The sequence below is a fragment of the Pteropus medius genome, unplaced genomic scaffold, assembly GCF_902729225.1.
Source record: "Pteropus medius unplaced genomic scaffold, Ma_sr-lr_union100, whole genome shotgun sequence".
Lineage (NCBI taxonomy): Eukaryota > Metazoa > Chordata > Mammalia > Chiroptera > Pteropodidae > Pteropus > Pteropus medius.
Window position 1 is genome coordinate 36727908 of NW_024355205.1, and position 27330 is coordinate 36755237.

Consider the following 27330-nt stretch of genomic DNA (forward strand, 5'->3'; position numbering starts at 1 on the left):
GAGATAAGCAGAAAGTTGCTAAGCTGCACGCAGAGCCCATCTGTTCAGCAATGGCCCGACGCGGCTGCTTAAGCCCCTGCGATAATCAACTTGAAATCCGAAGTGCTCCTTTGGCGAGGAGGGGGGCATCTTGAAATAACAGGGATCGAGGGGCTTCGGTGACATGTGACCAGAACCTTCCCAAGTGCTGCTTTGCCTGCTGAGATGTCCCAGCGTGCCATCTAGTATCAAATCTACATACGTGTATGTTTATCTATTTGATAAAAACAGAGATGATTAAACTCTGACCAGGCTGCGATTTCCTAGCGAAGATATAATCTCCACGTACACGAACCCTCCCTCTCCCTCCGGAGAGAATCCCCGGTGTGCACCGGTCCACGGCGAATGTGACATCTCCTGGTATCCAGGGTGTTTCCTGTCCCCAGCCATCGAATTTCAAGTGAACATCTATCATCTACCTATCTACATCCACGTTGATCGAGCGATGGATTTATTACCGACGCGAGCCTGCGCCGATCGATTTTTCGAGATGATCGATCGATCGATCGATGATCGGATCGACGATTGCCGAGTGATGATCGATCGATCGACGATTCGCCGATCGATTCTTCGAGGATATCGATGATCGACGATCGATGGATCGATTCAGGATTGATCGATGCTGTCGACGATCGATCTATCGATCGATCGACGATGATTCCGATCGATTGATGTCGAGTCGATCGATGATGCTGATGTCGACGTTCATCCATCCATCCATCCATCCATCCATCCATCCATTTATCCATCCATTCATATCTCTCTCACCTATCTATCATTAATGCCTATCTTTCTACCTAAGTACTTATCTAAACTGGCAGGGGGAAGCAGTCATGCTCCTCATGTGAGGCGTGGCTGCATGCAATGCACCCTTAGGTGACATTTAAAGCTGAGGCTAATGAAGAGAACCACGACGGATGACGTTTTCAGACAGGTAGTGCCAAATAACTTGCGTGTAAGCAAAGACCAAACAAATGTGAGTCATTCGTGGCTTAGACAATGGCAGATGTCGTGTGATGTCGCATGGCATGACAGCAGCAGCCGTGATCATGGCAACCGCCAATCATCGAGTGCTAGCGACACGCTGGGAGCCGTGCTGTGCTTTCCCACACCCCTCACCTTGTAGTGTCTTCACGACACCTGAGGAGGTAGAGGTGATCTCTCAGGAAACAAGCCCTGGGAGTTACATGAACAATGGTGACTCAGGCAATGAGCAGCAAAACGATGTGGCCTCAGATCTGTTTGACTTGAAATCCGAGTCCCTAACGACCACATAGGGCTGCCTCTCTCCAAATCCAAATGAAATGACCAGAGAGAGAAAGGAAGGGAGGGAGGCAGGAAAGAAAAGAAAGAAGGAAAAGCAAGCTGAAGGAGAAAGGGAAGGGAGGGAGGGAGGGAGGGAGGACGGGAGGGAGGGAGGGAGGGAAGGAGGGAAGAAGGAAGGGAGGGAGGGAGGGGAGGGAGGGAGGAGGTGAGGAGGATCTGAGTCAGTGCTGGAAAACAAAATGGTGCCATCAATTGGCCAGAAACTATATAAATTTATAGCAACAACAAAACAACAACAACAACAACACGTTTACAGTCTATCGGAGATTCAAAAATGAAAAATATCTGAAAACTGAGAAAACATCTTCATGATTCACCTGCAGGTTAAACCTGGCCCTAACTGACAGGAGACGGTTTGGTCCTTGTTTATCACCCCCAGAACGAAAACTCCAACATTCGCTGCAGGAGTGTCGAAGCAGTACCACCCCACGCTGCACTTGGGGTGTACAGAACACTCAGAATATCCACAATGTCGTCTGTCTGAAATCTGAGAAATTCTGAAACACATTTGGTCCCCAAGGTTTGGAAAAGGGCTGAGAGCGTGTAATGTCTGCTGACCCAAGGAATCCCTGTGCCATAAAATGTCCTTGACAATCAAAGCAGCCAGAAAACAACTTGTGATAAAAGCCAAACCAGGAATGACAGAAACTTAATGAAATAAGAAGCATACATCTCAATAACTGATGGGGAAAAGCAGCCTGCTCTATGGCAAGGAGAAGCCAGGGCAATGCTATCACTGAGATCTGACATCATCCTCTCTCCCCTCCAGGCTAATTTCATAACCTAGTTTAGTTTGAGCCCAAGGACAGCCACTTCTGGGCCCTGATTACATTTGTACCCCCAGGCTCACCATCCCTTGACCTTGAGGTTTGGGAAGTAGAAATATTTTGATGCAGTTGCTGTAGAAAAACAGGGCTTGGAGAGATGATTTAAAAGAAACCTAAAGGAGAATCTTAACGTGTATGTTATCATTTATATACACTTTTAAATCCACCAAATAGCTTCTGTGATTTACAGATTCATAAATAGGTTATAGAGGTGTCATAGAAAATAAATATCAGGATTTTTGTTCTAACACTATTGTTTATGAAAAAAAGAAAAAAATATGGCAAAGTATATGCCTCCGTCTCTGTTGGACTGAAGAGCCTGTTTTATTCTTTGTCCTTTCCTGTTTATTTGAAATTCATGTATCCATTCAACAACCATTTCAACAAAATAACCCCCACTGAATGCACAGAACCAGACAAGGGAGAAAACAGACAAAATCCCGATGTGAAATGTCTCGTCATTAAAATAAACAATGATATTAATTTCCTGTGTCTTCCTGGGACTAGTAAAGACTCTTCTTAGTATAGGTGAGAATGGCGTCGATTTGCTTATTCGCTTTTAGTGGAATTTAGACTGTAAAATAATTAATGGTCATAGATTTCCCTAACGAAGTGGACATAGCCTTAAACTACACAAAAGCACCAGAGTATTATCAGGCAGGGAAGGGGGAGAGGGAGGGAGGGGAGAGAGGAGAAAGGGAGGGAGAGAAACTGTTAGAATTCGTTGTAAGCAGGATCCCGGCTTCGAAGGAGCGAAAGGCAATATGAAAACAGAGAGATGCTCGTCTGCATTTTCCAAAACTGGACCTATTCTTTTGAGCAGAAGTTCCTTGCTTGGTTAGTAAATGTAGACCATATAGGAAACAAATATTTGAAGAAATAAAACTACCAAACCAAGATTTTAATTACTTAGACTATTCCTATAAGGATATTTTATTTTCTCAGAGTACTAACTGTACACACAGAATTGGAGCATGAAAGCACGGAGCCAGTCTCCGAGCAGCCCACGGGAACCAGGCTTGCTAAGTGTCACAGAGACACCCGAATGCGTGGAGGACGAGGGCACGGAGCTGTCAAAAAAAAAAATTGCAAGGAGACAAAAACATTAGAAATTATGAGCATTTATAGTCATATAAGAAACAAATATCTAAAGAAAGTTCACTGTTAATATTTCTTTCCCAAAAGGTCTATCCCTGGCTATCTTTCATCCTATAGTTCTATAGGATGTTTCCCTTTTATTGACCATCTATCGAAATTAATTTTACGACAGATAAGTCCATCTAAGCAGGTACTTTTTGAAGCACACTGAGTTCTGTGCTTTAGCTGGGAAGTGTAATATTTACACTTGAGAGCGGGCAACGTGAGTGCAAACTCAAACCTTTCCTCTCCTCGGCCACCAGTGCACGTCTGGAGAGCAGACACCCCGTACAGTCCTTCCTGGCTTTGCTCTCCCCCAAAATGCACCGCTGAGACTGGCTTTGCTTCCTTTCAAGGCTCTTAATGAAAACAGAAGTCGCTAGAAAAAAAAAATAGAAGCGGCAGAGTGCTCATCAGATGTCCAACTTTACGGTTTCTGGAAACATGCGAGGGCTTTCTTTGGGAGTGGTGCGTGTGAGCATGTGTGCACGCGTGCATGGCTCTCCGGGGCCACCCGCCACGTGCAGGCCGATCCCACACAGCATGGGACTGTCCACGGAGCCAGCGCGCTCCTCCGGCCCCTTCCACGCTGGTTGATGGACACCTGCCGTTTCCGTCTCGGCGCGCACTTCCTGTCTCAAGGTAACAGCACCTGGGCTCTCCTGGAAGGGGCTCCGCATCACCAGCGCGGGAGCCCGGCACCACGCTATGCGTGGCGAGTGGTTCGCAGACGGGCGCGTGACCCGGGCCCGACCCAGGACCTCTTTGCCCCTGTGCCGAGCTGCCACCGGCGAGCCACGCGCTGCACCTGGCCAGCGGAGGGGCCGATCGCAGGGAGAGAGGAGCGGCTGTCTGGAGAGAGAAGGGCCCGTTCCTGACAACACCACGCGCTCTGCAATGTGGCTCTTGTGACCGTGACTCCCAGTAATGGCCACACGTGGAAGAATGAGCACCCATGAAATGTCGGAGGTGTTACGAACGTACCCGAAGGAAGACACGGAGACTCCAGGCAGACTGAGGCGCCGACTGCCCACTCTCCCTCCTCTCTGCTGCTCTGGGACTCGAGGTCCCAAAACAAGTGACCTAAACCCAGCAAAACGGCGGAAGTAAGTCAGCCATGCCCGGACTTGCGTTGCAAACTCGTTCTATGCAGTCCACCCGTGGATGCGGATGTTTTTCGTGTAGCCATGTTACTGAAACGTTGACCAGACTAGAATCCTCTGTCCCTGTTCTCTAGGGAGAGTCTATGATGTGACAAGCACTGTCCTAAATGTGGGGAACATCACTGGACACGACGAAGGACCTACTTTTAGGGCCGGCCTTCCTTCCTTCCTTCCTTCCTTCCTTCCTTCCTTCCTCCCTCCTCCCTCCTCCCCTCTGCCTCCGGTCCATCATCCTTCCTTCCTTTCTTTCGGAGGAACAGAATGGTAAACCAGAAAAGGAAGACATAAATAACACATTTCAGTTGGCGGTAACTGCTCTGAAGAAAACCCGGAGCATGGCTGGGTGCGAGGAGGTGGGGGACGCAGGGTGAGCAGTCAGAACGAGCCTCCCGGGGGGGCTTGTTCTGAACCACGACTTGAACAGCAAGAAGGAACCAGTCAGGCCCAGTGAATATGTGACGACGGAATATTCTGGTGGGAGACAGCACGAGAAAACAATCCCAGAGCAGATCGAGGGGATGACACTGGACTCGGCGAACAGGAAGGACGTTATGGGACGGCCACCACGCCACTGCTCCCGACCACGGGGTCCTCACACAGCTGTTTCCCCGCCTGGAATGTCCCCTTCCCCACCTGCCTCTCACTAATCTGAATAACCACTTGCCTCTTTTGGGGGACACATTCCTGAACTTCCACAGGACAAATTCACTGCGACTCTCTCTTACGACTACCACCCCTTCTCCATTTCTAGCATGTCTCACGATTATAACTAGATAATTATTTGCACGGTTATCCGCGGTCTCCCCAAGACCACAGGCCAAGGAGCAGGGGAACCGGACAGCCTGCTCGCCACTGCACACCTGCAGTCCCGCCACAGGACGCCCGGTTCACGGCGACGCCCGATGCCCGCTGCATGAATCACTGAATGAACACTGCAGTGTACGCGCTGTCCTGTCTCTCTCAAAGACAGAGCACTTTGGTGGTCATGACATTGGACGTGAAGACGCGCACGGGAAGATTTCAGAATGGTGGCTACACACCCTGCGGCTGCATTCTCTGAACATCGCGTGCCGCCCGTCCCTGCGGCCCCAAACCCCAGATTTTCCCCAGCTTCTGCTTGGCGAACATCTCTCCAGGTTCCTGCCCGCCTGCAGACCAGCCGCGGACCACAGCCACTTGTGGTTGGCTGACTCTTCTCAGTGGGGACCTTCAGTCACCTGATGGTGCCCTGCGGAGACCAATCACGCCTCGAAAATTCCAGGCAGGAGAGCAAGCAGCTTTTCTTCTGTCCCTGCCCCCCACTTCACCGACTCGCCGTAAGTGCCCGAGGTCATGAGGATGCTGCCGGCCGTGCGTGAAAAGCCTGGATATGCTACTTCCCATGAGACACCCCGTTTAGTCCATAAAACAACCGTGTAAAAGGGGGTCTCAGCAACGCATTTCTCCGAGGAAACCGAGGTACAGAGGAATTAAGTAACTTGCCCAAGATCCCACAGCAGGGACGCGGGCGCCAGGGTTGCACGGCAGGACACGGCTGCTCTCCACCCCGTCACTGTCACCTGCCCTTCCTCTCCTCTTGTGGCCAGTGGCCCCTTCCACGCGCCCTCGGGACAGCCACGCCTCCGTGTGGAGTGCTTCATCTCGTAAGGACAGAAAAGTCCTGGTCTTCTCCTGTCCCTTCTGTCCTCGAAGCATTCAGGCTTCAGCGGTCACACCGGGCCCCGCTCTGTCCCTCTGCATCCCCAGCGACTGCAGCTGCTAGAACTAAACTCCAGAGACACCAAAACTGGCCAAACGGTCCAGAGGCAGAAGCAAGGACCCCGCAGAGTCTTCCGAAGGGCCGTGCAGCGAGGCCCACGCGTCTCCACAAGCCGCCTGGATGCTTAATTCCCTTTTCACTTAGTGCTTTCCCATTAGCTGGCTCCCCTGTGTGAAAATTAGAAAGAAACCCTTCACTAAGACTGGAGTCGGGAAGACCCGCAGAGGAAGCTCTCCCGTTCTGGCACTGTCCTCAAACGCCAGGAACAGAAAGATGACCCCGATCACAGCAACAGATAATTCCATGGGACCCCAAAAGGAAGAGCGCCCCCTTGCACTCCCAAACGGGAATGCAAGTACTTTGCTATTCCAGCAGGAGGAAGGAAGATTTTCTTCGGGCCCAGCAACAAGCCCAGCCAATGGAAATGCAGCGGCTCAGCCAATGAGAAGCCGTCCTCATCTGAACTCTTACTTTCCCTCAGTGAAATTTCATGTTTCCCTCCTTGCCGATGACTCCCTTGCCCCGCCCTCCTCTGGTCTTGGATGACCCCTCGGAGTCTCTCTCTGCTTAGCAGATGAGATGCTCCCTGATTCATGAACCGTTTCATACAGCCAACTCGATCTCCAAATTTACTCAGTTGAATTTTGTCTTTAGCACTTGGTTGGCCTTATGATTTGACCCCCGGCGCTAGTGAACAGCAGGTGTTTTACGAAAGGGACACTGCACGGCCTTGCGAAGCTCTTAGCGTAGCCAGATCTTTGGAGGCCATTTCACATGGTCACCCCCAAAGCTCCATGGGCAGCAGATTACCTTGCTGACCCTACACTTCCTGAAGAAGAAGGCCCTCTGTGGAAAATATTTCTTTATATCAGGAACATGATCAAGAAGATAAAACCACGTGAAAACCTCATCCGGTGGGCATCTTAGAATGCAGTAAAAATACGACCTCATAAAAAGCCAGAAAGCGCTTTCTGTTCAGGTGGGAAAATGCATGTTCTCCTCCTAAGTATACATACATGGTAACGTCATGCTTCCCCAAGAGTCTGTCCTGAGCCGGGAAGCAAATGGGCAGTATCTGAAAAAGCAGTCCTTAGCAAGAGAAAAGTATCTTCATCCAGAAGCAGTTTTTAAAGCCTTGATTTCTTTTTTTATTTTTTATTTAAACATGGTACCAAAAACATAAATGCTTGTTTATCTTGCTGAGCGTTTGTCGAAACTATGTTCATAGTGTCTATCTGTGACCCTCCTACTTCAGTCCCTCAGAGGCTACCATTGATTCATGCCCCTCCATTCTGCAATGTATATCTTTTTTTTTCCTAATTTTATCCTATCTATCATTATCTATCATAAATATCAACTGACTTTCCCCCTACCTTCTTTCTAAAACCTTTCCCAATTTTATCTCAGAATACAAGGCCCCTTTCTCTCCCTGTTAACCCGGGGGCTGGAGCACTAGACGGGGGCATTAGGATGAAGTCACTCACCATAACTGACAGCGTCTGAAAGTGATCGATCACTTATTCACTTGTCCAGCACACATATCTCTGAACACCCGTCCCTGTGCTGGGTAATTTCTCCAACATTCCTTGCCCTCCTGAAAGGCACCGGTGTGCACCCAATAGCATCAGCGGACCCATCACACGAGGTGACAGACAAGTGCCAGTCGTACTTGCTCATGCCAGTCGTCTTCAGTGCTGGTAGCACATTAAACTCACATGGACGACTTTGTAAACTAGGGAAGCTGGGTCCAAGCCCAGACCAATGAAAGCGATTCTCTAAGAACAGAGCATCAGTATTTATAAAAATCCACCCAGGTTATGATGCGCAGGCTGGGAACCTACAGCCTGGGCATTCACATTGCAGCCTTGGATGAGCTGATTCAGCAGTGCCTGAGAGCTCATTAGAAATGCAGAGTCTCGGGCCTTGATCCATACTACTGACTCGGAATCTGTTTTACAGGATGCCCAGGGGGTCCACGTGCCCACAACAGCTTAAGAAATACTGTTCTAGGAGACCAAAAGAAACATTTTATCTATGGAATTAACAGACTCCATTACAGTCTGGCTGGGTATCATATCATTGTCGGGATCTACCATGTGACAACTTATCTGCAAGAGGTAGATCACCCCAGACCACCTCAAGACGCCAATGGACCCTACTTTCTTCCTTTAAGATAATCCCACCAAAACATTGTGATTGGGGAAAAAATAAAATTCAAACACCGGGGCTCAGATGAGTCGGTGTGGTAGAGGATGGATATTATTAAGCTCAGAAAGTAGTTATATCTTCTCTTCCCTCCAAGACACACCAGAATACAAATTCCTTCAGTGCGAGGACTGTGTTTCTCTCATTCACAGCTAGATTCGCAAAGCCCAGTACAGGGCTTGCACATAACAGGTGCTCACTGAATATTTATGTGTGACTTAGTGTCCTGAACAAAAGACAGCTCTGTTACTCATTTATTTTGAGACAATGGACAAATCTCTCCACCCTTAAATTTTCTACTGTTTTCATCTATATGATCTGCTTACATTATTTACTCTGAGATTAAAAACTATTTAACAACTAAAAGCTCGGTGGGAAGCGATACGTGGTAAACAGACACGGGAAGGCTCCCTGTGTCTAGGAGCACCGTGCGACGGCCCGAGGAATCTGCTCTAGCACGGACCACACACCGGCTGGCGATACCTTCCTTCCGCATGCGCTCATTACACAAATATTCACTGAGTTACACCCCGTGCCAGCTACTCTCCTAGATATTAACAAAACCGATCAAACCGATCCCTGCCTTCTTGTAGCTTACATCCTAGTCATATATCATTCAGGCGACCATCGTGTTCAAAAAAATAAAGACTGGTAAAATTACCATCCTATTTTACCTCAAGTGCTATGATAACTTTTAAGCCTACGATTTACTTGTTTTTCATTTTCGAAAAGGGCTGACTTTTTTTTTAACACATGGCTATAATTTTTAAAAAGTCCAAATTCAATACCATCGACCACATTCTTTTCAAAAAAACTAGGATGAAGTCATTCTGTTGATGACTTTTGAAGCTGTTTGTAAAATACAAAGTTAAATATATGAAACTATTCAAAGTTGATTCCTCTAAGATCTTGATGCATGAACAAAATCAATTTTCCCATGCAGTCATTTAAAGGGAAAAGATGCAATAATTTTTTTAATTGAGGTAAATTATGTACAATATGAAAGTTACTATCTTAGCCACTTTTAAGAGTATAATTCAGTAGTGTTAAGTATATTTACACTATTGTGCAACCAATCTCTAGAACATTTTTGTTTTATAAAACCGAGACTCTATGCTCATTAAATAACAACTCCCCATTTCCCGGTCCCCCAGCCCCGGTACCTACCATTTTTTTGTACAGATGTATAAATTTGACTACCCTAGGTACCGCAAACAAGTAGAATCATACGGTTTTCGTCTTTTTGTGATTGGTTTATTTCCCTCAGCATACTGTCCTCAAGGTTCATCCATGTTGTAGCATGTGTCACAATTTTCTTTCTTTTTAAGACTGAATAACATTCTCTTGCATGTATATGCCACTTTCTGCTTATCCTGTCATCAGTCGATGGCCATTTGGGTTACTTCCACCTTTTGGCTATTGTGAATAATGCCATTATGAGCATGGGTGTACAAATATCTCCATTTATTTTTTAAATTAGTCTCCAGTTGCTTTTCCATAGGCCATTCAGCATTCCTACTTGAGATAAAATCAATTGGAACAGATAGAAGACAAGTCAAATATATATTTTTTTCATGTCACTTATATAAAATAGTTGGTCTTCATCAGATAACATCGCTATTCTATTAGGAGAAAATGCTTCCTGATTAAAAAGTTTCAAGTAAAAGTTTAAGAATATTACTCTCTACAATACAAAAGGGTGAAAAAACAAGTTAAAAAGAAGAGGATTCATATCCGTGTTCTAATTAGAAACATGACCACATAAAGTTTCTCCCCCAAAACCAATTACAGTCTTTGACCGCATTTTACGTTCTTGAAGAGATATAAAAGTTCGCTTTCCTCACTTTTGATTTTAGAAGAAACTTTATGCACTGTCCTTAATGGAGGAATATTTGGAGAGAGATCAAAGAGAGCAAAGAAGATGACCCGAAGGTTGGAAATAATAAAACTTATAGGGAGAGCTTAAAAGAATGTCTTCTAAGAAAGAAACAGCTGAGCCTAACCTGCAAAAATGATGGTCTCTGCCCACTAAACAAGAATGAAGACGGGGCGACCATGGGCAAAGCGAAAAATAGTTGACACCTCTAAGGTGAATTCGAGTTAGACGACTTGGAAGCTCTGTGGAAATCCAGCATAGAGGAGTAAGGAGAATATAGACAGCGCTTCTTCGAAAAGCCATATTCGGACAAAAGAGCAGAATGTGCTGCTGTTGCTTTTCCATTTAGCTTAAATAAATTAAGCCAGATTAAACAGTGGATAATAGCAGTTAATAATTGTGAGATGTCAACTGTTGTATCCAGAGCGTTTTGCAGTGGGGTGGTTGAGAAGAGAAGCCCCTTTTTTTCTCAAATGCCTAAACCATTCACTTTCCGTTTTTTTTTTGGACTGACCTGAAATCAGTCGATAAGGATGTAGTGCAGTCAGTTTTGAGGCGGAGTCAGAGCAAGTCAGATAAAGCCCACGGCAAAATGGAAACCAGAAAACCGTGTGAGCCAAGCTGAGCCCGGTATCTTGTGAAAGCATATGCAAAGCCAGCTCCAGAAAGTTGTTTTCGGTGAGCTTAAGGGTTAACAAGACCCCTCTCCCACCCTCACCAAGAAGAGAGTTCTTAAAGAGCTTTGCCTATTATTACAGCGGTTCAAATTCTGATTAATAAATTACATAATACGGTTCATCCTCCTACTAATGGCACCGCCATCCACTAAATGCCTTCAGCCCAGAGCCCGAGTCATCCTCGACGATCATCTTTCTCAGCCCTCATATCCACCCTATGAGCCCACATAGCAAACCTTCTCCAAACATTCCCCAACTCGGTCCTCTTTTCTGTCTTCATGTCTCTGCTCAGTCGAGTCTCCAGCATGTCCCCTGATGATTCCCTCGATGACACCTTTGCTCTCCCCTCCCCCGCACTGTTCTCCGTTCGGCAAGCATGTCACACTGTCCTCCTGCCCGGAATTCAACAATGCTTCATGACCCCTACACACAAATCCAGACTCCTCGACTGGGCCTAGAGGAGCCTCCCACCCCTCAGCCCTAGATCTTAGGAGTCTCCATCCCACCTGAGGACCTACGCATGGCTGGTTCCCTCTCAGCGTGACTATGTCACCTTTCCTCCCCACCCACCTGGCCATTCCGGAGCTGGCCGTGATGGTGTCGTGCTTTACGGGGGTGACGATAAAATGAGGCCCAGAAAGGTACAACATAAACTCAGACTCCAGTAAAACCTGAGATATCTATAAACTAGAGTCTAGAAAAATAGAATTTTCCGATTTGTTCTACCCCTAAGTGGTGTCTGGTCCTAGGAAAATATCTAGCTCAGATTTAATCTTCAATCATCGAACCTAGGGCCTAAAAGAACACTACTCTTATATAAATCAGCTTTAGTTGCCTTAAATTCTAAAGCAGTGTTTCTCAAATTATATTCAAAGTAGAATGGTGGACGATCTTGGAAGATAAAAGTAAATAAAAATAAAAATTGTCATGATCACTTAAGGATTCATGGTGCCAGGTCCTTTAGTACAGAACTGTGTTGCTATTGTTTAATATCTCCTGCCCTGAATTATTCTGAACCCAGAAGCCACATGACCTTTTTCCTATCCGCTTAGCCTCCCCATGGACGCGGCTTGGGAAATGCTGGTCGAAAATATCCCATCTTATTAACTGTCAAGGGACACTCCCAACTCGGAGAAGCATCACTAATTTTAAAGGACAATCTTCTTTATGCTTCCAGTCTAGTCCAAGAATTTCAGAGCTCATAACCAGCAGGAAAACAACACTTCACTGAGTGTATCATTAATTTTTAAAATGTGACATTCATAATCTGCTCACTCCTGGTTTGATGCTGTGCCGATTGTTCATGTTAAACCGTGTACTCTGAAGCTTCAGATAAAAAATATCATGGTTTCTTATACAGGTGTATTTTCCCCAAAGTTCACTATAGAAAGTGTTAAATGTACACAAAAGAAAAAAAAAACAAGTATAATGGACCTTCACATTTCCATCACACATTTCGACATTAATCAGCTCTTCTTGCATGTTATCCCTATGCCCTGGATTAATTTGAAGCAAATCCCAGATATCACAGAGGTATTTTTTAAAGAACTAAATGTCAGTTAATGTTTATTACTAAGAGTAAAAAAGCCACAAAATTAACCCCAACATTTATGCAAATACAAATACATCCACACACACATTGCACATTTATTAAAACAAATAATTCCAGTGGTTTTTGACCTTAAGCTGGCGTCCCTTATTATTATTACTTTTTTTATTTCATGGCATGGCATGCATAGCAGGGCATGTTAGTCGGTCTCTCTCGTGTTCAGTTGCTGCTGATAAGGACTCACTATAAAATATTTGTTCCAAACTATGGGGACCAGGAGGGAAGCACACTCTGACTGTCAGAACGGTCCGAGCCACACGCACCTGTCAACGAAAGCAGGTCAGTGGGCTAGAGCAGAGAAGGCGAATCAATAACCCTTTGAATCAATCACGCAGGCAGCAGAGAGCCTGGGGGCAGAGGACAGAGGCCACGCGTGGCCTGTGCTTTTTTCCAGCTTTCCTCTCCTCTGCATCTGATGCTCAGTCCCCCTTGCAGGGCTCTAGAATCGAGTACAAATAACCGTCCCTAATTTATAGTTTGTGCCCCACCTAATTCTTTTTAAAAAGGATTTGAGACTCAAGATAAATGAGTCACATTTAAATGCAAGGAAGAAGCGCATTGCTCTTTTCCCAGTCGTCGTTACATTCCGATCACATCTGACAGTTATTAATAAACAAATGAACTTCTTCGGAAACCTGTATTTTACATCCTGTGGACTCACCCAACGTACACGAAGGATTTTACTGAACCTGTACGTAGGTCCTGACCTCGTCATCTTAAATGTCCCCACTGTTACACGTGGGGTTTAAAATGTTTGATGCTCAGCCTGCCTCAATCTGGTTGACCCTCCAAAACAGAAATATCCTGAATCACGTGTCCATAGGCCTTCCTATTCTACTTCTGAAAAACTATTTCACAAAAGTATAGATAGAATATCTACAAATCGATGATCACTGTTAGTAGAAACTAGCTCAATCATAAATCCTAAATTTAAAATGAAAGCAATAGTCTACAGCCATGTCACTCTGAACAAGCCTGATCCCATCTGATCTCGGAAGCTAAGCAGAGTCGGGCCTGGTTAGTACTTGGATGGGAGACCACCTAGGAGGACCGGGTGCTGTAGGTGTAAACAATAAAAATAAAAAAAAAAAAGGGATTGTAAACTGACAAGGTCCTTGCAATCTGTGAGGTCAACCAAGGGTTGCCTCACCTAAAAAAATTAAAAAAATAAAATAAAATAAAATAAAATAAAAGCAACAATGGATATTTTTTTCCCTATGTACGGCAAACAAGTGTAAGATTTGAGATAATCTGTGATGAATGTGCAATAAATGTATATTTTAAAATCACGAAAGTAATCTTCGAGCTTCATACTTTTCTTTAATAGCTAATAATTACACATTTATAAGCACCTATAAAAAATTCTTTTTAAAATTCTCAGTATAAAATTAAAGACATTTAAATAAATATTGTGGTAACTTTGATAAAAGAAGAGATGAACCTGTATCTATTCATCTTTTGTACCAACAAATCAAACCCTGTAAACAAACAGCAAGGGATTCAGGAAAATACACCTAGATTCACGTGTTCGAGATCATAAATAAATCACACAAAGATTCCAGTGGAAGTCATTCATCGGGCCTCGAAGAAACGAGAGATTCTATGCCTCTCCCGTCTCAAATTGACTTCAGAGTGTCATGAAAAGCTTTTGTTGTGTTGTCGCTGAAGACATGGCCAGAAATGGGACATTTTGATCTTCTTTACTTAGTGAATTCAACGCAAGAGGAAATGGTTGAGACGTATTGGTATATATATATATATTTTTCCCACTTAATGGCAGGAGACACAGGATTCAGCAAAAGAGGGAATCATTGGAACACAGACGGGCAGAAAATAATGGCCCGTGATGTCTACGGGCCCTGAGTAATTTGGGGGGATTATCTAAAAATTATCCCCAAGGCTGAGATATACTCTTTTTTTTAACATTTGATTATTCATGGTGGAAATCTGTAATATAGACATTTTTTTTTGTATGATCCTGAATCCTAGAATAATGTTTTTAAAGAATAAATTGCTTAACTCTACAATCGGAGCCGCAGAAACATGTCACACGCGCCCAGATGGTGCGTGTCCCGCGGAGGGCTCAGAGCCGGCTGCATTCCGTTCTGGGAACCGGCCCCCCTCAGTTTGGACTTCATCTGGCTCTCTCAATGATAGGGTTTCCATTCCAACAGATAGCAATGCCAAGAACTAAAAATGTCACTATCTAATTAGGGAGGGGCAGACTCAGAATGGCCTTTCTTTCCTAATCGTGTCTGCAGTTTGAAAATGACTTGATGAAGGCTTTTGATGAAAACCCCTTGCTTTTCCTGGTACAAGGACAATTGTTGTTAAAGTGACTAGAACAATGCGGTGAGCCCAGGGGAAAAAAAAAATGTATGCCTAACGAAGGGAGCAAAGGGAACAAGGACAAAAAGATCGGCAAAAGGTGAGCGGACGCTGAAGCTTTCGACATGAAACTTAGTTTACAAAATAGACACTCCCCAACATCTGTGTCAGAGGGCTTGACCTGGTGTGACCCCCGGTGAATTCGGCAGATGGGTGGCCAGGCTGAAGGAAAGCAAAAAGGACCCGAGATTCATGCAGATTGGGTGTTTATGTGTTTTTCTGGGAATCTACTGTTCCATGGTTTTTATTACCTCCTCGGCACCTCCCTGAGCCAAACAAAATCAAGAAACGTCAATCCGAGGACATTTCCACCTATAAAAAAATGTGTGTGTGAGTGCGTGTGTGTACATATACATACATTTCAGAAACTACAGGTAAACGTTCCTAGATGTAGGGCATGTTGCTTGCATCAAAATGCATTTTAAATATTTGATATTAAAATAAAACTCAGAAATTCAGAATTTTAAGTTTATCTCAAAATGATTCATTTTGAAAAGCGAAAATTTCAGTCAAGTCCTTTCAAATCAGTAGTTGAAAGCATCTCATTAGTCTTCGCAGTTTCTTCAATGTAATAAGACGACTGACTTTAAACGTTATGTCCATTTGCCTCTCACCTGTGTCCTTTTTAAATGAGCCATATAATAATGGCAACTTAAAAAATAACGCTTTACAAATAATAAGTGCTTCAATGACAATAATAAAGGAATTTTAAATTCCTAGTGTAGAAGCAACCACAACAAAATTCTAAGTTCAAGTCTTCACTTTGCCTCTCACTGCCCAGGAAGAGACTCCTTTTTCATCTATCAGATAATTTTTCAAGGCAATCTGACCCTGTGCTGGAGATGGACAGATGCTCTGGGCAGCATCCCCAGCCTCATCCAGGCTCATTGGGCGAGCCCACCTGCTAGACACCCGCCATTCTTGCTGTGTACAGTGTGACCTTTCCAGGGCTCCACCATCGAGGTCAGAAAGATACTCCACACTCTGACAAACAGAAATTCTACAATTTTTAAATGCAGTTGCATAAGTTAGTGGAGCACATTGATCCCTATTTGAAATAGTCACACCACACACAATAAGCCATACAGAGAGTTGACTCTGTGTTTATTGAATGTGTGTATCCCTCCGATAAATGAGAAATGTAAGGTCTCGGGCACAAAGACTTGGGTGTGGACCCAGTGCCTCAGGAAATGTGAAATGCCTCTAAGGGCCTCAGTATATAAGAATTGCCATTGACTTATTCATCCATCCACAGTTAACACTATATTTTAGCAAATGCTGCGGCATAAAATTGTAAGGTTTTAAAAATAAAATCATTTCATCAAAATCAAAGGCGATGGCTTTGGGACTGCTAGATATTGGGGATTTGAAACATTTATTTCCCTCAGAATGGCGCTGTGCTGTGAACGTCAGCTCTGAGATCCCAGGTTGCCTCAATTTGCCTGCTCTGGAACCGGAGGGCAGATGGGTGTGAAATGGTGCTTCGAAGTAGTATCAGAAAAATAGCAGTGTAAAAGCTCTTCTTAAAGCATTAAGAACAATTTGAAAGGAAAGAACACTACCATTTTGATGGAAAAGTTGCTTATTCAATATTCATTCAAGGAATATTTATTAAGCTCCTACTATGTGCCACACATGACACTGTTATACTTAAGGTTAATGGGAAGGGATAATTTTCAACACGATTAAAATTAAATAAGTTTTATGTCAAATGGTCTACCTGTTTTGATTTTTCTCTAGTTGTGCAATATTGTTTCAAAAAACATTAAGTATATTGTCCTTAAACCACAAGGAAGAGCCCTAAACATGCCAGATGTCCAGAAAGTTATGTCTGGCTTGGAGCATACCATACATGGAAATGTTTTTCTTGCTTAAATAAGTCCCTACTCTTAAGTAATGGCTGTTGTAAGTTGTGTGTCATTGGTTGACCATTTTCGTTGACTCTTAGGCATTCATACACTGTGCACAACTGAAAAAAAACATTTTTAAAAAAAGGAAAAATATCTTTTAGAGAGGAAGAATCACATATTAAGACTTTGGACAAATTATGGAAGCTTTCTACGTCTCAGCTTCCTCATCTGGAACGTGGGGCCATTGAGAACCACCGCCTCTGGGGCTGCGTGAAGTTGTCAGATGTAGCCTGTTGTGTACTTCGTTAGCTGTTTCATGTGTGTGCAAGCGTTTCAGTGTAAGTCCAAACCTTTCCTGCAAACGTTGTGTTCTGACTTATCTGTGACGGTTAGGGCAAAAAGTAAGAGCCTTTCATTCTAGTCCATGGCTCATTTTATATCATCCAATTTCTATTTAAGTAAACACTGAATAGAGTAAGAATTGTTCATCTTGATAAAATCCAACAGACTGTAGTGACTAGTTCAGCAGCAGTCTAATGCTCTTACATTGAAACGATAGGACTTCGGGGCATTTACCCATGACTCCTTCCGCATATCTCGAAGTTTAGCGACGCTTCTTAAATGGAATCGCTTCTGACTCGACTCCCTAGCAGGCTCTACGTGAACGAGCAACGTCTCATCCATCGGAAACGTAGCATCCTGAGCCCGGGGGACACTGTGCCTCCTCTGCTTTAGAGGAGAAAAACACGGGATGCAGAGGCTGAATAATCCAATCCACTGCACCTGGAAATGCATCACCTACAGCAGTGTGAGTGTCCATGGGACCGTCAGCTTGCTCCACACGATACACCGCCCAGGAAGTCGGGCAGTGGGGCTACGGGACATGAGGAAGTGAGTTTACATGTGGATTATCCGTATGAGTCGGCTCGGGCTGCCGTAACAGAACAGCACAGACTGGGCAGCTTAAACAACAGTGATTTATTTGCTCGCAGTTGTAAGGCTGCAAGTCTGAGGTTAGGGTACCAGCATGGTCGGGCTCTGGTGAGGTCTCTCTTTCCTTCCTGCCGTGTGCTCATGTGTCTCTTTCCCTCTTCATACAAAGCCACATTCCTATCAGACTAGGGCCCAACACCTACGACCTCATTCAACCTGGATTACCATCTGAATTACCGCCCTGTCCCCAGGTGCAGTCACGCGGGGGTTAGGGCTTATGAACTTGGGTGCGGAGCACAGTTCGGTCCATAGCAAGATCTGAATATTCGAGTCAAGCAGTTCGCCTATAGTCCCTGGAATCCTGGCCCTGGACCATCTTGATTCTGTCCCCATCCTGGCCCCCAGCCCAGTCTGACACGGGGCAGGCTGCCTCTGCTCAGGGCCAGGCAGCTGACTGTGTGGCTGCCAGCTGGCATCTTAATACAGCTGGGGCAGGACTGGGGGTGCAGCACAGGACACCCGGGTATCAGCACTTCTTGCAGAGGCTTTCGGCCTCCTTCTTTTTAAAACTCATTTTAATTTAAAGATCTCATTTAATACACATTTATCGGTTATCGATTGTGTGCCGAGCAGGAGACAGAAAGACGTAAAATGCACGTGGGGGAGGGGCAGAGAAGAAGCAGGGGGGGTTGTTAATGTGCCGAGTTGAGTGGCGTCCTCCCCAAGTCCATTCCCAAAACCAGAATGTGGCCTTATCTGGACATAGGGTCAGCAGAGGTGTCACCCTGGAGCAGGGTAGGTCCTCATCCAATATGGCTGGTATGTTTGTAAGAAGAGGATCAGAAATACAGAGACACACTCGGAAGGATGATGGCTGCATGACACCGGAGCAGTGATCTGAGTGACACATCTACAAGTTAAGCAACACCAAAGATTGCTGGGACCACAAAAAGTTAGGAGAGAGGTATGCGACCAATTCTCCCCTAGAGCCTTCGGAGACAGCGTGGCCCCGCTGACATTTCGATCCTGGACCTCAAGCCTCCAGAACTGCGATGACATACATTTCTGCTATTTTCAGGTGTGGTTAAAGGTGTTGTTTTAATGTGTGTTGTTTATCACCTAGTTTGCAATGATTTGGAAACTAATGGTTATCATCTGAAAAAAAAGAGTAATAACAAAAGCAAATTCATATCTGGTCGGAGGTGGTAGGAGGGGAACAGGCAGTAGAAACAAGTAAGCCCAGGAGAGAAGATGGGTCCAAAGTTAGAATCATCTACACAGAAGTGATGGATGACGCCCCAGGAGAGGGATGGGAGGCCAAGAGAGAAAGTAGAGATCGACCGAAGAGGATGAAGACTGAGTTTTGGGATCGACTTACATTTCTAAGGAGGAAAGAAATGATAAAGAGATAGTGCAGAAATCATCAGAGAGAAGGAAGTCGACCAATACAAAGCGGTGCAGTTGATAACCAACGGATGGGGACGAAGGCCAACTGTCGATTGTCTAAGGAGGCCAGAGGGAATTCGCACCGAGAAGTAGCCGTGGCATTTAACATAGGAAGCCGTGGCTGACCTTGAAAATGTTAGTCTCAGTAGAGTGTAAAAGGCATAGCCCGAATCAGAAGAGATTAGAATAGTAAGTAGTGGGTAGAGACTATTATTTTCATATGTTTCTGGCAGGGCGGGGAGAATAGAAATAACGAAAATACACAGTAGTAGGAAAGTGGACAAAGGGAACGTTTTCTCTAAAATTGGGGAACCTGAGCACCTGTGTCAGAAGAAACATTAATCACCAAAGAGATGATGGCAGAGGCAAGAGCTCAGGACTGAAGAAACGCGGCCCCAGGAAACCCAGGGCAATCGTGAAACGGCCCGGGTTGGGATGAGGACCTGAGGGGAGGGACATCTGGCCCCGTGAGAGAACACGGGGACGTCAGTACGCTTGAGGTGGGAGGGGTCACCTGAGAGCCGGTTTCAGACGCCACAGCGTAAGGAGATGATCTTCTGAAGACTCGGGAGCAGATCCAGCAGTGGCTTGGACTGGGGAGATCAAGGTCTCTGAGGAAAAGCTGGGCCAAGCCACCTTCGACAACACAAGAGGGGTCCGCGGAAATATCCAAAGACGTGGGGAAACAGCGAAGGGCCAGGCAAAATCAGCTGGCGTCAGTGGTGAGTGGACCTGTCCCCGGCAGTGCTCGTCAGGCCGCAGGAGGGGGGAAAACCCGGCAGCGACCACCTGGGCTGGGGTTCTCTGGCGATGGGCTACCAAGGAGGGGGGACATTTAGGGTCCTTGCAGGTTCGTTACCCTGTCCCATCTGCCCAGCAGTAAAACTACAAAAGGCTGACGGTCATCGAGACTCTGCTTGTGATTTTCTAGAGCTCCTGCCACCAGCCCTCCCGGTGAGGGACTTTCCAGCCGAGAGTCTGCAGCACCTAGAGCCTCATAGGATCCATGTTTAAGATCTTGACCTTGATTTCACCTTAACCTCCTACACTTTATACACTTTTATATTTAACTCTTTATGCTTAATAGTTATGTTTAGAAACCTTGAATCTTATGTCCTTATACTATGGCGCGCTGCCTAAGCAAGTTTTGATTAATGACGTCTGATTTCAGCTCCATGACAATGATAATACTAACAATATTATCACTGTCTGGTATTATTTCGTGAACGATCCTGTTATTCTCTTCATCCTTCCTACGATGAAAACTCATAGGCGGACAAGAAACCAGAAAATACACCTGGGTCCAAATGATATCTCAACGACTTGGCCGACCGTCTGTTTCTTGTGTCTAGATAAAAACAAACGTCACAGGAAGGGAGGCGAGAAGGCTCAAGATGCCTGACAACGACAGATAAAATGAAACTACATTTAGGCACAGCAGGGACAGAATCTGGGGCAAGGTGCTTGGGGGTGCTGAAATATTTTGGGATGAGGTCTGTCTAAAGGCCGAGAATATCTGGGTATTAGGCAATAAAGTCCTTAAAGTATAGAGAGTCTTATCCACGTGCTTTCTCCCATATTTTGTGCTGGGCATATTCGAAAAGTGATTATTGAACGAGTGAAAAAAAAATGGGCCACTATCACTGAGGAAATTGAATGCACAGAAAAGAGTTCACATGATGGCTCTGGGACTATTGTCCTTAGAAAGGGCCGGTTTGTGCGGCTGACCCCTGGCTGGCGCTGAGCTGGGGAACTGGGATTTCAGTAGGACCCCCTCCCCAAACGGCAGGAGTGGTTCATCATGCCTAAACTCTACAAATGACACCGTTTCTGTGGAACATCTGCTGCCTCTGGGAGTTGGCATTTATGTTCGTTCTCGGTCAGACGGTGTCTACGTGACCAGCCCCCTGTGACATCCATCTCTCTGGCGGACCGCTCCATGGGCTGTCACTGCCCCTCGTATGGGGGATCCACGCGTCCCGTGTGGCGCCATGGGCAAAGAACTCTTGGAAGGTGGCACGTGGTTCTCTCCAGATGCCCCCACTACACGCCTGCTCCCTCTGCTGGTTTTGCTCTGTGTCCTTTCTGAGTGACAAACCCCAGCGCTGACCATGTGCCCGGTCCCCGGAGCTCCAATGAGTCACCAACCCTCTGACACACGCAGAACGTAAAAATTCTATGAGACCCAAACTAAGAGGAACAAAGCAGATATTGGACTGCAGTTGGCTTGAGAAATGAAATATTCAGTGTGGAATTTTAATATCCTGCAATGTCATTGTGAGAGGAACCAGCAAAACCACCATCATTATCCACACGAGGAAGCTGTGAGGCAAACTCACCCACCACACACACACACACACACACACACACACACACACACACAGGTCGGTCTGCCAGTTTGATCAGTGTTACAGCAACAGCTAGAAGTCGTGCTCTCCTGGAAGGACCTGGGGTGGGACATCGAGGGGCATTTCAGTCTGACCTCCATGGCAGATGGGGGGAAACACACGCGCGCACACGTGCACACAGCTCTCCTGAGATCCTGCCGCCTAAATGTGTCACCACGCTTTCCTTTGCTCTCTACCTTTTTAATATTATGTTAACATGCCTGGCACAATGTGACCGTCTGTCTCAGTAGTTCAGAAGACAAAAACATTTTTTTGGAGGGAGCTAAAATCCACAATACACAGTTTTCGATTTTTGAGAATAGGATTTTGTCTTCCTTCCAAAGTCTGACACTCAGCAGACTTTCCGTTTCTTCTGGATCTTTCGGCATCGCGTTAGTGGGTCATTTGGGGAATAACTGACCTGAGCCACTTCTCTAGCATGACCCTGATTCTCAGTGTCTTGCAGATTTCCTCCAGATCTATAAACAAGCCTGCTTCTAATCATTTTAAGGTGGCAGTGGAGTAACATGTAAAAACGAACTCAGTGAGCAATAGACTTAAATGGAAAAATTATAATCAATTAATGACTTTAAAAAAAAGAGATCAAGACCCTCCCTTCCTGTAAACTTTCATGTGGCATATAGTTTTCATTCCTCACTCCCCAAAAACATAGCAGCGAAAATATGACATCTTTCCTCCTCTCTAATTCCAGTCTCCTTCATACCTCCTGTGCCAAGAATGATGTCCAGTGCTACAAATCAATAGATAGATGATAGATAGATAGACTGATTGATAGATTGATAGATAGATGATAGATAGATAAATAGATAGATAGAAAGATAGATGATAGATGATAAATAAATGGTAGATAGATGATAAATAGAAAGACAGATAATAGATGATAGATAGAGAGATAGATAGATAGATGATAGATAGATAGATAGACAGATAGATAGATAGATGATAGATGATAGATAGATAGAGATAGATAGATAGATAGATAGATAGATGATAGATAGATGATAGATAGATAGATAGATAGATAGGAAGGAAAGAAAAAATGTTCCATATCCAGTTTCCTTTTAGTCCTATCAATTTCTTTTTAGTGAATGTTATAGAAATGCCTCTTTAATTCTGAGCTCCCTGGTGCTTTTAAAGTCAAGGCTGGAGCTCTCCAGTAGTATAGGTCTGTTCCTTAAATCATTTTGATTTTGATTTTATTCCCTTTAGTCATAAGCACCTTGAAGGCAGAACTAGGTCTTATTGCCATAGCAACCTGAGCAGCTATGTAGCAGATTGACTTGAAAATACTCAGTGACTAGGAATAAAATAGAAAGATAAGTGCCTTGGAGGGAGGGAGCCTGGCCGCCCAGAGCCATGTCACAGATACAGGGCGCACGCACATATGCCGACGCGGCCCGCCGTGACATGACATAACGCTGGCTGCCCCAACAGCTGGGCGCCCCGCCCCTCCAAAAGAGAGCAGGTCCCATCCAGTCCGCTCTCGTTGAAGTAACCCTGCCTATTGGGGTTCAGGATTTCTGTCTGTCGCCGTTTCCCCACCCTCAAACACAAGCAGACGTCCTCAGATGCCACTTCCTTTGTGAATCCTGACTTCCCTCCCCAGAATACCACGGAGGGTATGTGTTCCTGCGCTCCCGCCTCATTTGCCTACGTGCCTGCGGTGGCTGTCACGTCCCACACAGCACCGCAGGCTCTCCCCAGGGCTCCAAGGAGCAGAAGCCCTTTTCCGGGGGGCCTGGGGAGGAGCATGCTTCTTAAAGCACCAGCCCTGCCTCATCTGGGGTGACCAGACCCAAATGCGGCATCCAAGGACAAAGACAAACATCTCGTGGGAAGCGCTAGGCAGACGTCCTTTGGTATTTAACGTGGATTAAAAATTGTTCACTTTTACGCAAAACACAGGAAGAAGATAATCATCCGTGGACTTGAACTCATTGAATCTAAGTGATAAAATTCTCCTTGAGTCATCACTAATAGCGGTGCTCAGATCGGTAACATAGCACAAAATCGGGCCAGCGCTGAAGAGATAGGAAGGTTCTCTGGGAAGAGTAAAATGTTTGCTTTTTCCATTTTCCAAATCCGGTTACCCTTGGGCTATGCCTTTGATGTTAATGCAGCTCAAGCCCCAGTGAGAGTCTCAGAATTTTATCAGAGAAAACAGACGCGGAATGGTTGCGGGGCCCCCCGTCTGGGAGGAGATTCACAGCGGGGCGCCGCGTGAAACCCAAACTCAAAGCCTCGATGTTGTTCCTTTCCAGGATCTCACACGTCTGTCTCCACATCAGCAAATCCTCCCAAGGCACAGCACGTCCAAGCTCCTACGCTTTTACTGGGCTCCATTAATATTCTGATATCGAAAAGGCTCTTATCTGTGCTTGGAGAAGTGATAAGGACGTTTTCAAAAAGCACAGAGACATCAACGCTCTGCTTTTTCTGGCTCGTTTTCGTCAGGTAAGAAGGCAATAAGTCAGGCTCCATGCCATGAACTGAGGACCTCAGACGGCATGGTGTCCTTGAGACAGTTCCCCTCCACCTCGTGCCAGAGTCTGAGAGCGATGCCGGGGGCCCAGGTGAAGAGCCCAGGTGGACGGCAGAGCAGAGGGCCAGTAGCATCAGGTGTCGGGGGACCCTCCTTCTCCTGGGGAATCATGGGGTTCCCACTTCTAGGCCTGTCTTACTTGATTCAGGCTGCTGTAGCGTCATATACACTGGGGAGCTTGAACAGGAAACACTGATTTTTGACAGTTCTGAAGACAGGAAGTCCGAGATCAAGGTGCCAGCATCAGGTCTGGTGAGAGCCCTGTTCTGGGTCACGCTGTGTCCTCACGTGGTAGAGGTTGCTCTTGCGTCCTTTCTCATAAGGACCCTCGTCTCATCACGGAGGCCTCACTTTTAAGACCTCATCCAACCTTAATCAGCTCCGAAAGGCCCCATCTCCAAACACCATCGCACTGCATGTTTGGGGCGTCCACATGGGAATGTCCAGGGGACACACTCATTCAGGGTATAATGAGACCACTGGGGTATTCTTTCCGAAGACTGCTTAAGATCATGCACTTATTTATGCTCTTAACACCGGCGATTTAGTGACTTCATATGACAAAGAGGCATGACCTGATTCCTGAGTCTAGAGTCAGGACAACTTAACTCTGCCCTGGAAGGAAATCGACACACGACCTCACGCACAGCGGGGTGGTGACAGCCGCTGCTGGAGTGACTGACGAGCCTGCGATTCACGTTGCAACCCAGACACCGGGCTGGTGCTCTGTCCCCGCCACGGACGTAACCCGGTCACCCCCTGGCCCGACCAAGAGGAAGGGCAGAAGCCAGAAGACTGGCCGATCGAAACCATCTTGTTCCTGTGTACAGGACCGCACCAACCGTTTGCATAAGCCCAATGCTCACCTGCTCCAAGCAGGCTTTCCCCATTCCAGGCCCCCACAAAGGTGCTCTGGACCCAAAAGGCCGAGAGGTGGGACCACACACAGCCACGGAGACAGGCTACCCCTGCGTGGGCAGCTTCCTGTCGCAAGTGGAGCCACGGGCCATGGCCGACTTGTGAACGCCACGAACTCCCAGCTTCCAGATCAGCCTCCACGCCCACTTCCGCTCCTGCTGGCGATGTACCGCGTTAGAACCCCTCACAGGCTTCCTTCCATGGCTGCTCTGGTTCATCGGTCTTCTCCAAGTGCAGAATCAGAGCTAAAGAAAGTGGTACATGTGGACTAGGCGGGTTTCCTGGCGCCAATTTCCCAGCCAGACTCCCTAGGGGCTGGGCCATCTTGGAACCCCAAGTAGAGAGAGGTGGGGTGACGGCCTCCACCAATGACTAAATCTAATCTTGTTCAATGAAGAGTCACCGGAGTTATCAGTTTATTTATAAAACAGGTACGTGTTCGCCTCCTACAGACCATCTGCTCTGCGCATGGCGTTCTGGAGCTTGGGGGTAACTCGAAAAAGCCTCTGGGTCCCTGGGCCCCTGGTGCTGACCACATCTCCCCCTACAGTCAGACCCAGCAATTCCACTACCAGGAACGTACCGGAACAAAACCCTCGTGCACCAATGACCGTGGGATTGCAAACTGGTGCCGCCACGACAGAAAACAGTATGGAGGTTCCTCGAAAATATTAAACATAGAGCCGCTATATGACCCAACAATTCCACTTCTGAGTATTTAAACAAAGAAAACAAAAACACTAAATCAAAAAAAAAGAAAAAACACGCCTCCCTATGTTCACTGCAGCATTATGTACAACAGCCAAGACATGAAATGACCTAAGTGACCATCGGTAGACACACGGATAAAGAAGAGGTGGCACATATACCATGGAATGTCGCTCCGCAATAGAAAGGAAATCTTGTCATTTGCGACAACATGGATGGATCTAGAGTATTTTTCTAAGTTCAGTAATTCAGACAGAGAAAGACAAATGCCTTATGATTTCACTTGTATGCGTGGTCTAAAGCACAAAATAAACAAAACCCAGAGACTCGTAAAGACAGAGAACAAACTAATGGTTGCCAAAGTGGAGGACGCTGGGGGAAGGGAAATGAACGGTACAAACTTCTAGTTATAAAATAAGATACAGGGATGTCGGGCGCGGCACCGGGAATATAGCCAACAATATCGTAATAAATGTGTACGGTGACGGGTGGTGACCAGGCTTTTCATGGGGAACGCGTCATAAGGTATATAAACACTGAATCACTATGTGTCACACCTGAAATATAACATTGGTGTAAATTATACTGTAATAAGCAGTCAGCTAACCATGCCTGTGATTATTTCTTTCTCGACTTTCAACTCTGTCGCACTGACGCGCATACCTGTCTGCTCCAGTGCCATATGGTCGCAAGTCCTGTGGCCCTATCGTTACGTTTTGAAACTAGATAGTGTAGGTCCTCAAAAAAAATTCCCAGTGCCTCCGCATCACTCAGGCTTAGGGCCTGGGGGAGGGCAGTCACAGCCAGACTCGTCCCTGAGCCGCGCTGCCTCCCGCTGTGGTCCCCTGTGCCCAGCCATCCTCAGAGCCTGGCCACCAGAGAAATGTAAACCTTCTCCCCCTGACCCATCCAAATGGGTTTGTTCACTAAGATTCCCTTTACCATTCTGTCAGCCACGGTGGCTTCATGACCTCCTTCCCTAGGCATCCTTGGCAGCCTCAGTGGGTGGGGCGCGGGCGCCGTAAACGGGCGGACAGTAAAACACAGCAAGTCACGTAAGGCCGAACTTCCAGACTTTCTATTCATGGGTCATAGCACTGCTTTGCCACCTGTTCTCTCTCCCCCCGTGCGTGCGTGTGTGTGTGTGTGTGTGTGTGCACGCGCGTGTGTGTGTGGTGTGTGTGCCCGCGTGCATGTCTCAATGTCTCTCTGTCTTCATCACTATCTCTGTCTACCTACCTACTACCTGTCTACTTCTGCCATACGGAGCATCTTGAGAATACCTTCTATTTGGTTAAATGGCTTACATACCAAAAAAACCCAAAACCTTGCTATCGGTGTATTCCTAAATGAGATAAAATCCTGTGCTATTCTGATCTTCTGGTACTTTTCTAAAAAAGGAAAAGCCAGGTGCTTATCTCCTGGTACATGTTGTTCTTTAAATTTTGCCAAACAATGAAGCTCCACTGTGTGATTGAAAACAGGACATGAGACAGATCCTATCAGCGAGATATCAGCT

General features: G+C 46.0%; 1 protein-coding gene and 1 pseudogene across 1 annotated transcript in view; one reads left to right on the forward strand and one right to left on the reverse strand.

Annotated features, from left to right (window-relative positions):
* DSCAM (DS cell adhesion molecule) overlaps window positions 1-27330 on the reverse strand; it is a 590499-nt gene that overhangs the window by 448995 nt on the left and 114174 nt on the right. The gene's annotated exons all lie outside the window — the stretch shown is intronic.
* On the forward strand, window positions 13566-13684 carry LOC120599190 (uncharacterized; annotated as a pseudogene).